We start from the raw sequence: 13126 nt of genomic DNA on the forward strand, positions 1-13126 counted from the left end.
TAAGAAATTATTTTGTAAAGGTTTGATGATGAAAGCATTATCTTTTTGTAATGACTCCAGTAATTAACTGTTTCATTGATCCCTACCCTTCTGGGTATGAAATTGAATTTTTTGCTCTAATATTGGTGGTTATTGTAACTTTGATTCCCTAGTAAGCAAATCCTAAAGGAAAGGTCTTTTGGGCTAATAATTTATTAAGGAAAACAAAGTCTATTTAGATAGTGAAAGGAAAAGTGGATCAAGGGACCAGCAGGTACATATAAAATGCTCAACATCACTAATTATCAGGGAAATGCAAATCAAAAGCACAATGAGATATTGCCTCACACCTGTTAGGATGGGTATTATCGAAAGGTAAAAAGTTCTGGTGAGGCTGTGGAGAAAATGGAACACTTGTGCACTGTTGGTGAAAATGTAAATTGTTACAACCACAGTGGGAAAAAATTAACCCCCCCAAATTAAAACTAAATATTAAAATAGAACTTCCATACTACCCAGCAATCTCACTTCTGGATATTTGTCCAACAGTAAGTAGACCAAAGTCTAGAAGACTTACCTGCACACCTGTATTTATTGCAGCATTATTCATAACAGCCAAGACATGGAAAAGTATTTCATTTCTTTCCTGCTCTTACTGTGAGTCAGATTTCATCATTTACCCCTTCTGTTTATAGGTTATAATTATGAAGGAAAAACACTATAGCATATGTTTTCTTTAGTTTTATATTTATTTTTCTTCCTACTTTTGAGAATAAAATTTAGTTTCTAGTATCCAACATATATCAACTTTAAAATATATAATGTATTCTTTATGACTATATTTGTGTTTAAAATATTTTCCTGACATTTATTTTATTTTGCTTTATGAAACAATGACATGTCATTAATCATTAAACATATCCTTAGTAATAATTAAAGATAAATAAATATTGTTAATACTGGTGCTTTATTAAATAATATTTTATGAAATTCTAGTACACTTTAGTGCCTACTAATACTGTATATCAATATAGTATTACCAACTAATTTTAAGCATGTTAAATGTATATTTTCCACTTAAAAATATTCACTTCTATAGTTTGTATATACCACTTCCAGGGGCAATAATTATATTGGTTAAACATTAGATTCCAGGTTACCTTATAGTTATAAAACTGTCTTTATTTTATCCCCATTCCTCAAAGTAATTTTTAATTTTAATGTGTTATTTCATTTATTTTTAAAAACTGCATGTGTGTTTTCATATAAGTAATTATTAAAACATATGGTATTATTGCTCTATTATTTTGCTTATAAAGTATATCTTATTTTTAACATAACTAATGTTTCCTAAGAAAATATATTTTAAATATAAATTCAGTAACCTGCATTGTTCCAATAAACTTTTAAAAATATCTCTCTGCAAAAATCTATTATAGTTTCCAGTTCTTTAGCTAAAAATATATATATTAAAATAATCTAAATTTATATATTTATTATTCTCCAAATTCAAAATGATACCCGCTTTGTTTACTTTTAAAGAAGCAACACCTCATTTTAAATACCTTCATTAATTACTGAAAGAAGTGAAGTGTTAATAACAATGAACATTATTTATTGGTTACTTACCATTCTTCAGGCATTATAGATTATAAATGTTTATAATTTTACCTGATAATTTATGGGAAGCCTGATTAATATATATAAACTCTTACTTGGCATTGTAGATGATAAAACAGGCTTACAAGTACTCCAGAACTTACCCATGATTACCGAGCTTCTAAGCTACACAAGGGGGCTCTATGTCTGGTCTTCCTGACCTAAGGGACATGCTTAAATATCACACTATATTGCCTCAAATTCTGCAAACCTCACCTTGCTTTCTGAAAAACTTGGGTAGAGTTTTTCTTTTTAAATCACCACTTTGTCTTTATAAAAGTGTCAACCTTGCCTGAAGCATGTTCTTGTGCAGAGCTCTGGGCTTCCAGAGACTGATTATTCAGTGTTTCTCAGTCCTAAACAACCTATCATCTTAGTAGTTTTCATGCATTATTTGTTAGTGGAACTTCATGCCATCTCCAGACATTTGATTCGTTCCTTTTGATATGTTATACTAACTCAATTTTTTTTTTAAAGCCTGTAGCCATATTCTGTAATAGAGACCAGTATATTCTATCACAGAAGAGTGAAAATGCAAGAGACAGCTTATGTCCATTAGTAGCTTGAGATAACCAATTAATACTCAACGGAAAGCAGTTTAATATTCATTGTCACTGGGATTGCTTAGTATACAATATATTAGACTAGTATTCACTCAAACATGGAAGATTGTATAATAAATGAATCCTATCATTGGTAACATTGATTAGCACTACAAAGAGCAGTTTTCAGAGCACTACTCAATACACAGAGAAGGAAAACTCTGACTCCAAAAAACCTCCGCTGCCTTGCGGCATACCTCTTCAGGGGAAAGGCTAAGGGAGTAAACCCCGACAGAAAATCCGGAGCCGGAGTCCCTAAGGCGGTTTGACGTTGTAGTCAACACCGGCAACTCCTGCGGCACACCTGAAGCCAAGCTGTATTGACTCCGTCTTTCCCTTGGACCCTTCAGCTGCGAAGAGAGGGGGGGTCTGCTGCATGGGCAACAGCAGACCCTCCATATCACCCTGCCCAGGCTCTGTAGCTTCAGCTTCACTGGAGAGGACACTCCAGCGTCATCGCAAGATGTCAATTCAACACGGGAGGAGACACTGTCACTCCCGAGTCGGACTGCACAGCCATTCTCGGCGGTGCAGATAGACTCTTAAGAAGCTACACCATGGTCTCTCGAGACGGACGGCTGCCGACAACTCAATACACAAGAGTTCCAATTTCCAAATACTTAGCAACATAAAGAGAGTTTTACCATAGATGATAAGCTAATTATTAAGTAAGGAAGTAAAAGGAATTGGACATTGCTGAGCATAAGCAACCAGGGAACATAAGCCTGATTGCTTCACTGGAAAGCTAGAGTTTCACGCACTCCAGGCGATCACAGCGTTGCCCTGCCGAGAAGTAACACTTCTACCCTCCCCGCTTCTAGTACCAGATTGTAGTGGGGAATATGGGAAGGTAAGCACGTGTACAATAGTAGTCAAAATGGTGCAGGGGACGGCAAGGGATGCTTGACCACAGCGGCCTGTCAACCTAACCTGGGAAAGGAATCAATTGGTGGGGGGTGGATACATTAGAAGTCCACAAAAGCCTGGGAAGATGATTGGTTATTTTGAAAAAGCTCTTGGTCTGTCCCAAGCCCAACATAATATAATCCCAGGGAACAAAGAAACTCCCTCTGGTGACCCTTCCCTCCATAACCATGTGGCGCTAGGAGTCACGCAGCTGTCAGCCGAGGACACTCCAAATGCAGGCTCCAGGCAGGCGCTTGGGTACCGCGGCCCAGCTGAGAACAGCGCTAAGCTACGGGGATGTGGACTGAGTCCACTGAGCAGCCAACTGTGGGATCCAAAGGACTACGCTTTAATATGAAACAGAAACTCGGGACACTGGCCTTTATCTTGGCCTTGCTGAAGATACAGCTGGCCTTTTCCCATGGCAGGACAGACAGAGATGGGACACAGGGACAGCTCTCCACATGAATAAATCTCACCACACCGCAATCTTCTCTGCGTGCGTCCGTGAAATGCTCTTCTCAGGATCATGTGAAAGAGTTCCATTTCCACTGGCAAAAAAAGCATACGGGCAATTTAGCCCAACTAGCTTCAGTTTTCAAAGGATAAATTGACAACAGTGAAATACATTTTGTATATATATTTTATATATATCTTAAAACTGTGCTTATCTATTTTAACATGTATCTCCTAACATTTATTGTGAAATTATTAAACATACAGAAAATCGCATAGAATTTCATACCAAACATCTAAACCTACCACTTTGATACAAGCATTAACACTGACTACACTTGTTTGTTCATCTTTTCACCCCTCCACCTGTACTATTCATTTCTTCGTTTTAGACCTCAATCGAAACAAATTTCAGCAACAATATACTTCCTCTTAAATATTTCAACACCACTATATATTTTATTGTTTTATTTTTATGTTTTTTATTCGCCATACATTTTAATATGAAATCATAGATAATGCTACTTGTTTACTTTTGTTTCTTTGGAGAATAAGGATTTTTAGGAAAATTAAGAGGTTTTGATACTATTATCTATTCACACCTTCAAATTAATGCAGCTAAGCTGCTGTCATGATCTGTAAGTAACAAGGCTTGTAAAAAGGAAATGAGTGTTGTTGTTCCTGGCCATGCATATCATGTCTGAATTAAAAACACGGTTGTAAACTAGAGATGCTGTCACCTTCACTGCAGCTCAGCAGACAAATTTTGTTCATAAATTCTTCAGCAGTGCAACCTCAGACCTCATCTCGAAGTATGCATATCCTTGTCATAAAAACCTTTTAATTAATTTCTTCTACTGAAAATAAGATGTTCACGGCAGCAGGCAGGAGTGGATGGCAGGGGTCTGCATGGCATGGTGGTGAACTTTTGGGGAACAGCACAGCCAACAGAGCTGTTAAGGATCTCTCATACTTCAAAATTTGACCGAAGAACTCTGCTGGAGTCAGTTAAATAAAACATTACTGATCATGCCAAATTGAAATCATTTCTGCTTAAAAAAAATTCTTTAGTTGAATTCATAAGACAAAGCTCTCCCATGCACTTTTGAACTTTCAATTTGAAAAAAAAAAAAAACCCTCATTTTTGTTGTTTCAGTTTTTCATTGCCCCATTTAATCAGTACCCCATCTTTATGAAGAGTTTTTATTTTAGCTGGGTTTTGTTCTCTAATTCAGTAATTTTTACTGATACCTAGAAAAAAAAATCATTCATTTATAAAAAGATATCAGCCTCTTGTGCAAACCAACGTGATATTCACTATGGAGACAAAAAGAAGTTGCCTTAAGGGGTTTACAGTTTTTAAACTAAACACCCGGGCAGTAGTAAATAAATCTTAAGTTAGAATTTACCCTTGCAATTCTTTAGGCATTATAACCCAAGTAATAAGAATGCCTGCATATAAAAAAAAACAATATTTTTTGATTCCATAAGGATGCTTTATAAAAAAGTGTCAGTATTCATATTTGAAAAAAAACTAATAATTAAAAAGAAAAGATATTTTAAATAGCAACATTTTGCAATCCTCAATGAAGAAGTGAATGTAGGCAATGAGTATCAACTTTTACTAATATACCAACCTCCCCCCAAAAAGGAAAGAACAGATATGATGTCCTTTTTAATAAAATCATGCAACACTATATGTATAATTATACCAAAACAATTGAACATGAGTCTACCAAGACTTTAGCTCCGGCTGCCAAGTTGATGGAACTATTGAGAGCAAAAGAACATACTGAACTTCACTGTGAATGTGCAACCAAAAAAAATCAAGACAATCTAACCTACAGAAGATCTATAAGTCAAATATAAAAACTTATTCAGAAATAAAAAAGTAAGAGAAAAAGGTGGGTCAGGTCATGGGGACTCATCAGAGCTGAGTTAGTGGCCTGTGTCTCTGCTTCAGTCCCAGGTGCATTGTGGCTGGGAAGCAAATTGTGGGCAGCAGGCTCCACTGAGCCAAGCATGCTTATTGCAGGAGTGACCAGGGTATCACCTTGTAGAAGTAATGCCCACAGAAAGCAGGAGTTTCTCAACAACTCACCATGCAAAACAGAAATACAAGCCTCATAGTCTTTCTATGTAAAGAACTAACAGTCTGAGTAGGAGAGGATGGATGGGCCTGCAAAGAAAAATGTTAGAAGGATATAACTCTAAACTGCTTTCCTCAGTTCGCAGTACACTTTTGGAACTGAATGGTGCAATAAAAAGAGAATTTGAAAACCTTTGTATATTGAAAACTGACCCATGCTATATGGAGCAAATGCACATGCTGCCCTTTCACTGAGGAGATTGTCATTATTAAGTAGGAGCCGGGCATTGTTGAATACTCCTTTGTTAAATTGCCTTGTGGATGCATGAATGATGAAGTTAGCAGCATGTGTACCTTCTCATCCAATACGGGATCCTTAAAGCCAGCCATCTTGTCTTCAGTTCTTTATAAATTTTCAACTAAAACTAATACAAAATAATATTGAATGTAAACTGTAATAAAAAATATTTAGAAGCAATGCCTTCATTTCCTTAAAGAAGCAATTTTCAACCTTTTTCATCTCATGACACACAAAAACTACTAAACTACTATAGCACACCAAAAAAAAAAATATTTTTGCCAATCTGACAAAAAACAGGTATAATTTTGACTCATTCATGCTGTATGGCTATTGTGTTGACTATTGTCATTTTTTTAGTCAACAATCAAAAGGAAAAGATGTCAGTGGCCCTGGCATTGCTTATATTAATATTGCAGCACACCAGTGTGTCTCATGCAGTACACTGGTTGAAAATAGCTGCCTTAAAGAATCAAGAAGTATAAAAAGAAAAGGTATCTGCCATTACCCAACCTGCTGACCCATCCCAATCTGCAAGGGAAAATATTTTGTTAATTTTTTGCTTTTCATTCTTCTAGCGATTATTTTTATAAATTTAATCTACTTCTATTTTTCACTCTGTCAACTTTAGGCCACATGCAGTTATATTTTACTGATTAATGTTAGGAAATAACATGTCATTTACCTCATTGCTCCATTACTTTCCAGTTTTGTTATTTTATAAGGTTTGTGTTTATAAAATTTTTAACCATAATCAAGTTTTTTATGCCTTATAAAGTTGTTTTAGAAAACTGAATATTAATACACAGCTTTTGCATTATTAAAATATTTTCACTCTAGAACTAAGTGGTGCAGTTGGATTAATAGTGATGAAAGTGTATTTTTATGTCATTTAAACTTTGCATTTGGAAAATATAATGTTTTGATAGTGGATTTTTCTTGTAAATTCATCTCGAAAATTTAAAGAGTGACAAATTACTCCAATAAAATAAAAATTATTTGCCATTAAAAAAAGATGGCAGGAGAAATTCATAGATTTAAGGTGTTTTTTAAATGAACCATCTCAGAAAGTTATTTTGTGGGTATCAACAAACTGATTCTAAAGATTATATGGCAAGACATATGACCAACAAAAGCAAATACAATATATTTTTAAGTTTTTAAAAATTAATTAATTAATTAAGTTTGTAGGGCGACTTCCACTCTGTAACAATTCCCTCCTCTCAGACTTAACACAGTTTATAATCTTATAAAAAACAATGGGCAAAGATCTCGTGCTCCTCTAGCTGCTTCAAGCTGGACATGGTCATCATCCTACCTAACTTTGGGTCCAGAAATCCCTAATAAGTGTGGGGGCATGAAGGGGAAGGTGGCCTTCCCACATGGGGAAAGATATAAAGCAAACACAATTTTGAAGAATAAAGTGAGAATTTACCCAAATTCAAGGCTTACTATAAAGCTATAGTAATCAAGACAGTGTGGTGTTGACCAAAAAATAAATAAATAAAAGACAAATAGATCAGCGCAACAAAATAGAAATACCAGAAACAGACTTACATAAACCTAGTCAACTAATCTTTGACAGCAAAGGCAATACAATGTGGCAAAGGTAATTTCTTCAACAAATAGCGTTGAAAGAACTAGACACCATATGCAACCAAATGAACCTTCCAATAGATGTTACAATTTTCACAAAAATTAACTCACAATGGTCATGAACTTACATGTAAAATGCAAACTATAAAAATCCTAGAAGACAAAATGGGAGAACACCTAAAAATCTTAGTAATGGCAATGTCTTTTTAGTTACAACCTCGAAGCTATGATACATAAAAATAATTGCTGATCTGAACTTAATTAAAATAAATAAATAATACAGCTAAACAAACAACAACAGCAAAAAACTGCTCTGGAAAGACAATGTCAAGAAATTTACAAGCCACAGACTAAAAGAAAATACTTACAATAGACACATCAGATAATTGATTGGTATCTAAATATACAAAAAACTTTACTCTTAAAACTCACAATAAGAAAACAAACAACCCATATAAAAAGTTTGTCAAAGATCTTAATAGATGTTTCACCAAAGAAGATATGCAGGTGGTAAATAAGCACATAAAAATATGCTCCACATAAATATCATCAGAAAAATGTAAATTAAAACAACTACCTATTAAAATGGCAGAAATACAGAATGCTGACAACATCATATGCTGACGATGATGTGGAGGAGCAGAAATTCTCATCCATTCCTGATGAGAATGCAAGATGGTACAGACACTTTGGAATATAATCTATTAATTTCTTACAGAATTAAACATACTGTTACTATATGATTTGGTATTGAAGGTGTGTAAAACTTATATCCATATAAAACCTGAACAAAGACGTCTATATGAAATTTATAGTTGTCAATATTTATTTAAGTTAAAAAATATTCACCCACAAGTGATGCATTGAACAACAAAATTTCTGTTTTATATGGTTAACTAAGTCCTTCTGAAGGTTTAAATATTTTTATTAAGAATGTACATTTCAAGTATGTTTTAAATTAAATTATATAAAATAATTATAACTATACCTTGCATAAATAAATATATTTGATGGCATTTTATTTCTGCTTTTAGTATTATTGGAAACAATTCCAAGTATATTAAATATGAAGTTCAAGAACTCAGCCAAAATGATTTTAAATAAATATTTGGGTTTTATGAAATATTCTTTCATGACAGGTGCTCATATACAGCCTAGCACAGAAGCACTAACATTCTGTAGAGAGCTAATCAATTTATACTAATCACTTTGATCTATGTTATTAATTTATATGCTAAGCAGATGAACTGAATGTATTATTATTGGCAAACAAACTGTTCTATATTATTAAAGTTTTACTGGCTTTTGGGTGGTTGTTCATGACATCTTATCTGTTGTAGTTAAATAGGCACATGATCATTTTAATTATGCATTAGAAAAATCCAATGAAATGCACACCATATTTCTCTATCATTTTATGAAATTATCACAGAAGAGTATTATATTATTAACTTACTTTTTAAAAATATTTACTATGATAACCTGTAAAGAACTCTAAAATAAAAAGCATTGTTTGTATGAGCATAGTTAAACTGGAAAGGAAGTTGGAAGTATAGATTTTATAACAAAAATTGTTCTATAGTAATATGTTATTTTAGGCAGGATGTTTAGGGTAGTTTCAGATTTATTTCATAGTAATCTACACAAGTGGAGAGACGTTGGTTGAAAATATCTCTGTTGATAAAAACCAGAAGCAAGAAACAAATATTTGGAGCAGCATTTATATGTGTAACTTTCAAAATAATTCATTATACAGAGGGTACAAAGGCATATGAAAGAATGCTCAACATCCCCAGCCATCAGAGAGATGCAAATACAAACCACAATGAGATACCACTTTACACCAGTCGGAATAGCCATCATCAATAAATTAACAAACAACAAGTGCTGGGGAGGATGTGGAGAAAAGGGAACCCTATTGCACTGTTGGTAGGAATGCAGACTGGTGCAGCCGCTATGGAAAACAGTATGAAATTTGCACAAACAACTAAAAATGAAACTTCCTTTTGAACCAGCAATTCCACTGCTAGGATTATAACTGAAGAATGCTGAAACACTAACAGAAAAGAACCTCTGCACCCCTATGTTCATAGCAGCACTATTTACAATAGCTAAGTGCTGGAAACAGCCTAAGTGCCCATCTGTAGATGAGTGGATTAAAAAACTGTGGAACGTTTACACAATGGAATATTATGCAGCAGAAAGGAAGAAGGAACTCCTGCCATTATGACAACATGGATGGAACTAGAGAGAATTATGTTTAGAGAAATAAACCAACTGATAAAAGAAAAATACCATATGATATCATCTAATACAGGAGAAAAATGAACAATACAAAAAAATGAACAAAATTGAACAAGGAGCAGAGTAACAGTCATTGGGGGGGAGGGGAGCAGGAAGGAAGGGGATAAGTAGGGAAAGGGTTTAGTAAAGGAACTAATATAAATAACCCATGAACACAGAAAACGTGGTCATGATCAACTGTGGGAGAAGGGGTGGGCTGGGTGGGGGGTCACAATGAGGGAAAAAGTGGGACAATTGTAATAGAAAAACAATTTTAAAAAGTTAAAAAAATAAAGCCAACATAATGAAGCAAAAAAAAAAAGAAAAGAAAAATTCATAATCTCAAATGTCATAAGTAGTGACAACTATAATTATCTTAAGGCATGTTAAGCATAATTAAATAGATGTAGTAGTTATATACAGAAGTAATATATCAAGTTATTAATGAAGATCAGGACTGAGCAGATCTAATGTTTTCTATTAGTTTACACTTACTTTGAAAACAAAAATGTAAAGGAACAATGATAAAACTCTAAGTCAGGGTATTCAGCAGCAGATTTTGGTATTTGGTGAATTTTGGTGTAAGCTTTATCCCTAAGCATGCATTGGAAGCTGGGGGGTTTATCTTGATATGGAGAGTTAATATTTTACTGTATAGATGATTTATACTAATTGTTCTATGGTATTGAGATAGTATTAGATCTTAAAGTCTTAACATTTCCGTTAAGATTTAGTCCAAATCAATCACTTCTAGTATGTAAAGATGGGGTAATTATACACCCTGCTTCCTCTCACCAGGATTACTTCAGACCTTGTATAAAGGAGATCTTCTTAAAAACATCTAATAATTAAAGGTCTCCAGTATACAGAACTAATCAACATTTTTGTAGGATAGTAGTACACATATTGAATGATTAACTGCAGTTTAACTAAATTCTTTTTTTTGTATACTTTATTGATTATGTTGTTACAATAGTTTCAGTTTTTCCCCCTTTGCTCTCCTCAGTCCAACACCCCCCTCCTCCAACAATTCCCCCTCCCCCACAGCTTATGTCTATGGGTCGTATATATAAGTTCCCTGACTTCACCCTTTCCTACATTCTTCTTTTTTAAAATTAATTACTTAATTTTTATAACAATAAAAAAATAACAATTCCCTTCCTCTCAGACTTAAGACCCTTTATAATCTTATAAAGGACAATAGTCGAAGGTCTTGTGCTTCTCTAGCTGCTTCAAGCTGGACATAGTAGTCGTCCAACCTACCCTTGGGTCCAGAAAACTGTACTAAGAGTGTGGGTGTGGAGGGGAGGGTGGCCATCCCACATGGGGGAGAGTCTTGCAGACTCCAAGTCATTGGCAGTCCCCAGACCACAGCACGCTTGGTTTAACAGGCTGGCACCCTTGTTGTATTCTGGGGGCAACAGATTTGGCGAAAAGGGTTAGCAGGAATCATTTAATCCATAACCACTAGATGGTAAATGGCAGGGATTAATTTTTCAATGTCCCATATTGGGGGTGGGGGGGCTCTTTGGAGGAAGGTGTCCAAGGCATGTCACACCTATCAAAAAACCTTTTGCCCACTATACTTAGTTTGGGCTGAGGGGAATATTTTAGGTTTCCTCCCTCTCAAACGTCTGGGCCCTTTCTGTCCAAGCCATTAGGATAGAAAAGAGAAACGAGTTTTAAAGTGAAGCCCACAGATCACCCCATGATTCACCAACCCAGCCACTTAGTTCAGCCAAATTGTTGAATCTCAGGAGGCAGGAATGCAGACAGGATTAAGTGAGGCCTATATGTACGAACAATCACTTAGGTAATGAGATCATAGGCTTATGTCATTTGTAAACAGAACACACATGTTAATTTATGCAACATAACACACAAACCATTCTCTATATCTGCAAGACCCTCTTATTGGAAAGACATACAGTTGCAGGGCATCTGACATTCTTCTTGCCTGTAAATTAAGCATTTTTGATGATGTCACAGACCTAGTTTAACTTTCAAATAAAAACAAACTTTAAATGAAAATAAACTTTAAAGACAGTTAGCTGCACTACTTTAAAGTCTACCACTGAGCAGTGTGGTTTTCCTTGAATTGCGATTTTTCTCCTTAAGATTACCCTCCCTGCAGCAAATGATCACATATGATCTTTACATCTGCTTTGCTGGAACTTACACAAGGAACCTTTAGAGTGACTTTCAGTTTGCCCTTCAGGGCACAGAAGCTGAACCACATACCTGCCATTCAGCCTTGCCTGTAAACACCTGTCTTTTCCAAGTCCTTCTGGTTTTCCATTAGGCCTTAAGGTTCCTTCTAGCCATCTTTTAGGAAAACGACCTTCGTTCCTTCTCTGAGGAGATTGCCACGAACGGCACAACCAACCAAGGCACCAGGCCTTTTCTCTCATGAGCTTTTATTACATTCTAAAGTCAATCGCAGTTCCTCAAGGCTTTTTGGTAACAACTATAGCCCAGGCATGTCTCCTTTAGGCACAACATTCAAGTCAAAGTCATGTCAACCAAACCTCCATTAACGACTGGTCTTGTTAGTTATATGCAAGGAACCTTATGTCATTGCTTACTTCTTCAGAATGCCAGATTCTGGGGGGATCAGGTAAGGAGAAAAATATACAGTGTGAAGGAAAATCCTTGTCCTTCTAATATTCACTAAAATTGCATTTCCATATTTTACATTTTCTTTTGTTCACTGTCCTACATGTGAGGTTTTATTTTGGAGTGGGGCGTTTGTTGGCTCATTTATTAATTTATTTTGCTTTCATTTTTTCCCCCACTAAAAATTTTTGATTGTTTGTTTGTTTTTCTATTAAAATTGTCCTACTTTTTTCCCCTATTGCTTCCCTGCATGCTGCTCACCCCTTCTCCCACAGTCTGTCCCCACTCAGTTATCCATGTCCATGGGTCATTTATACATGTTCTTTGACTAGACCCTTCCCCTTCTTACCCCCTTCTCTCCCTCCTGCCTCCCCACTGGTCACTGTTAGTCTGCTCCTTGTTTACATACCTCTCGTTCAATTTTGCTCATTTGTTTGTGTTGTTCATTAGTCTTCTGAAATAGGTGATAGCATAAGGTATTTTTCTTTTTTGCCTGGCTTATTTAGCTAAGCATAATTCTCTCTAGTTCCATCCATGTTGTTGTAAATGGTAGAAGTTCCTTTTTTCTTTCTGCTACATAGTACTCCACTGTGTAAATATACCACAGTTTTTTGATCCACTCACCTGCAGATGGGCACTTAG

The sequence above is a fragment of the Furipterus horrens genome, unplaced genomic scaffold (genome assembly GCF_987537825.1).
Source record: "Furipterus horrens unplaced genomic scaffold, mFurHor1.1.pri manual_scaffold_5, whole genome shotgun sequence".
NCBI classification, from domain to species: domain Eukaryota; kingdom Metazoa; phylum Chordata; class Mammalia; order Chiroptera; family Furipteridae; genus Furipterus; species Furipterus horrens.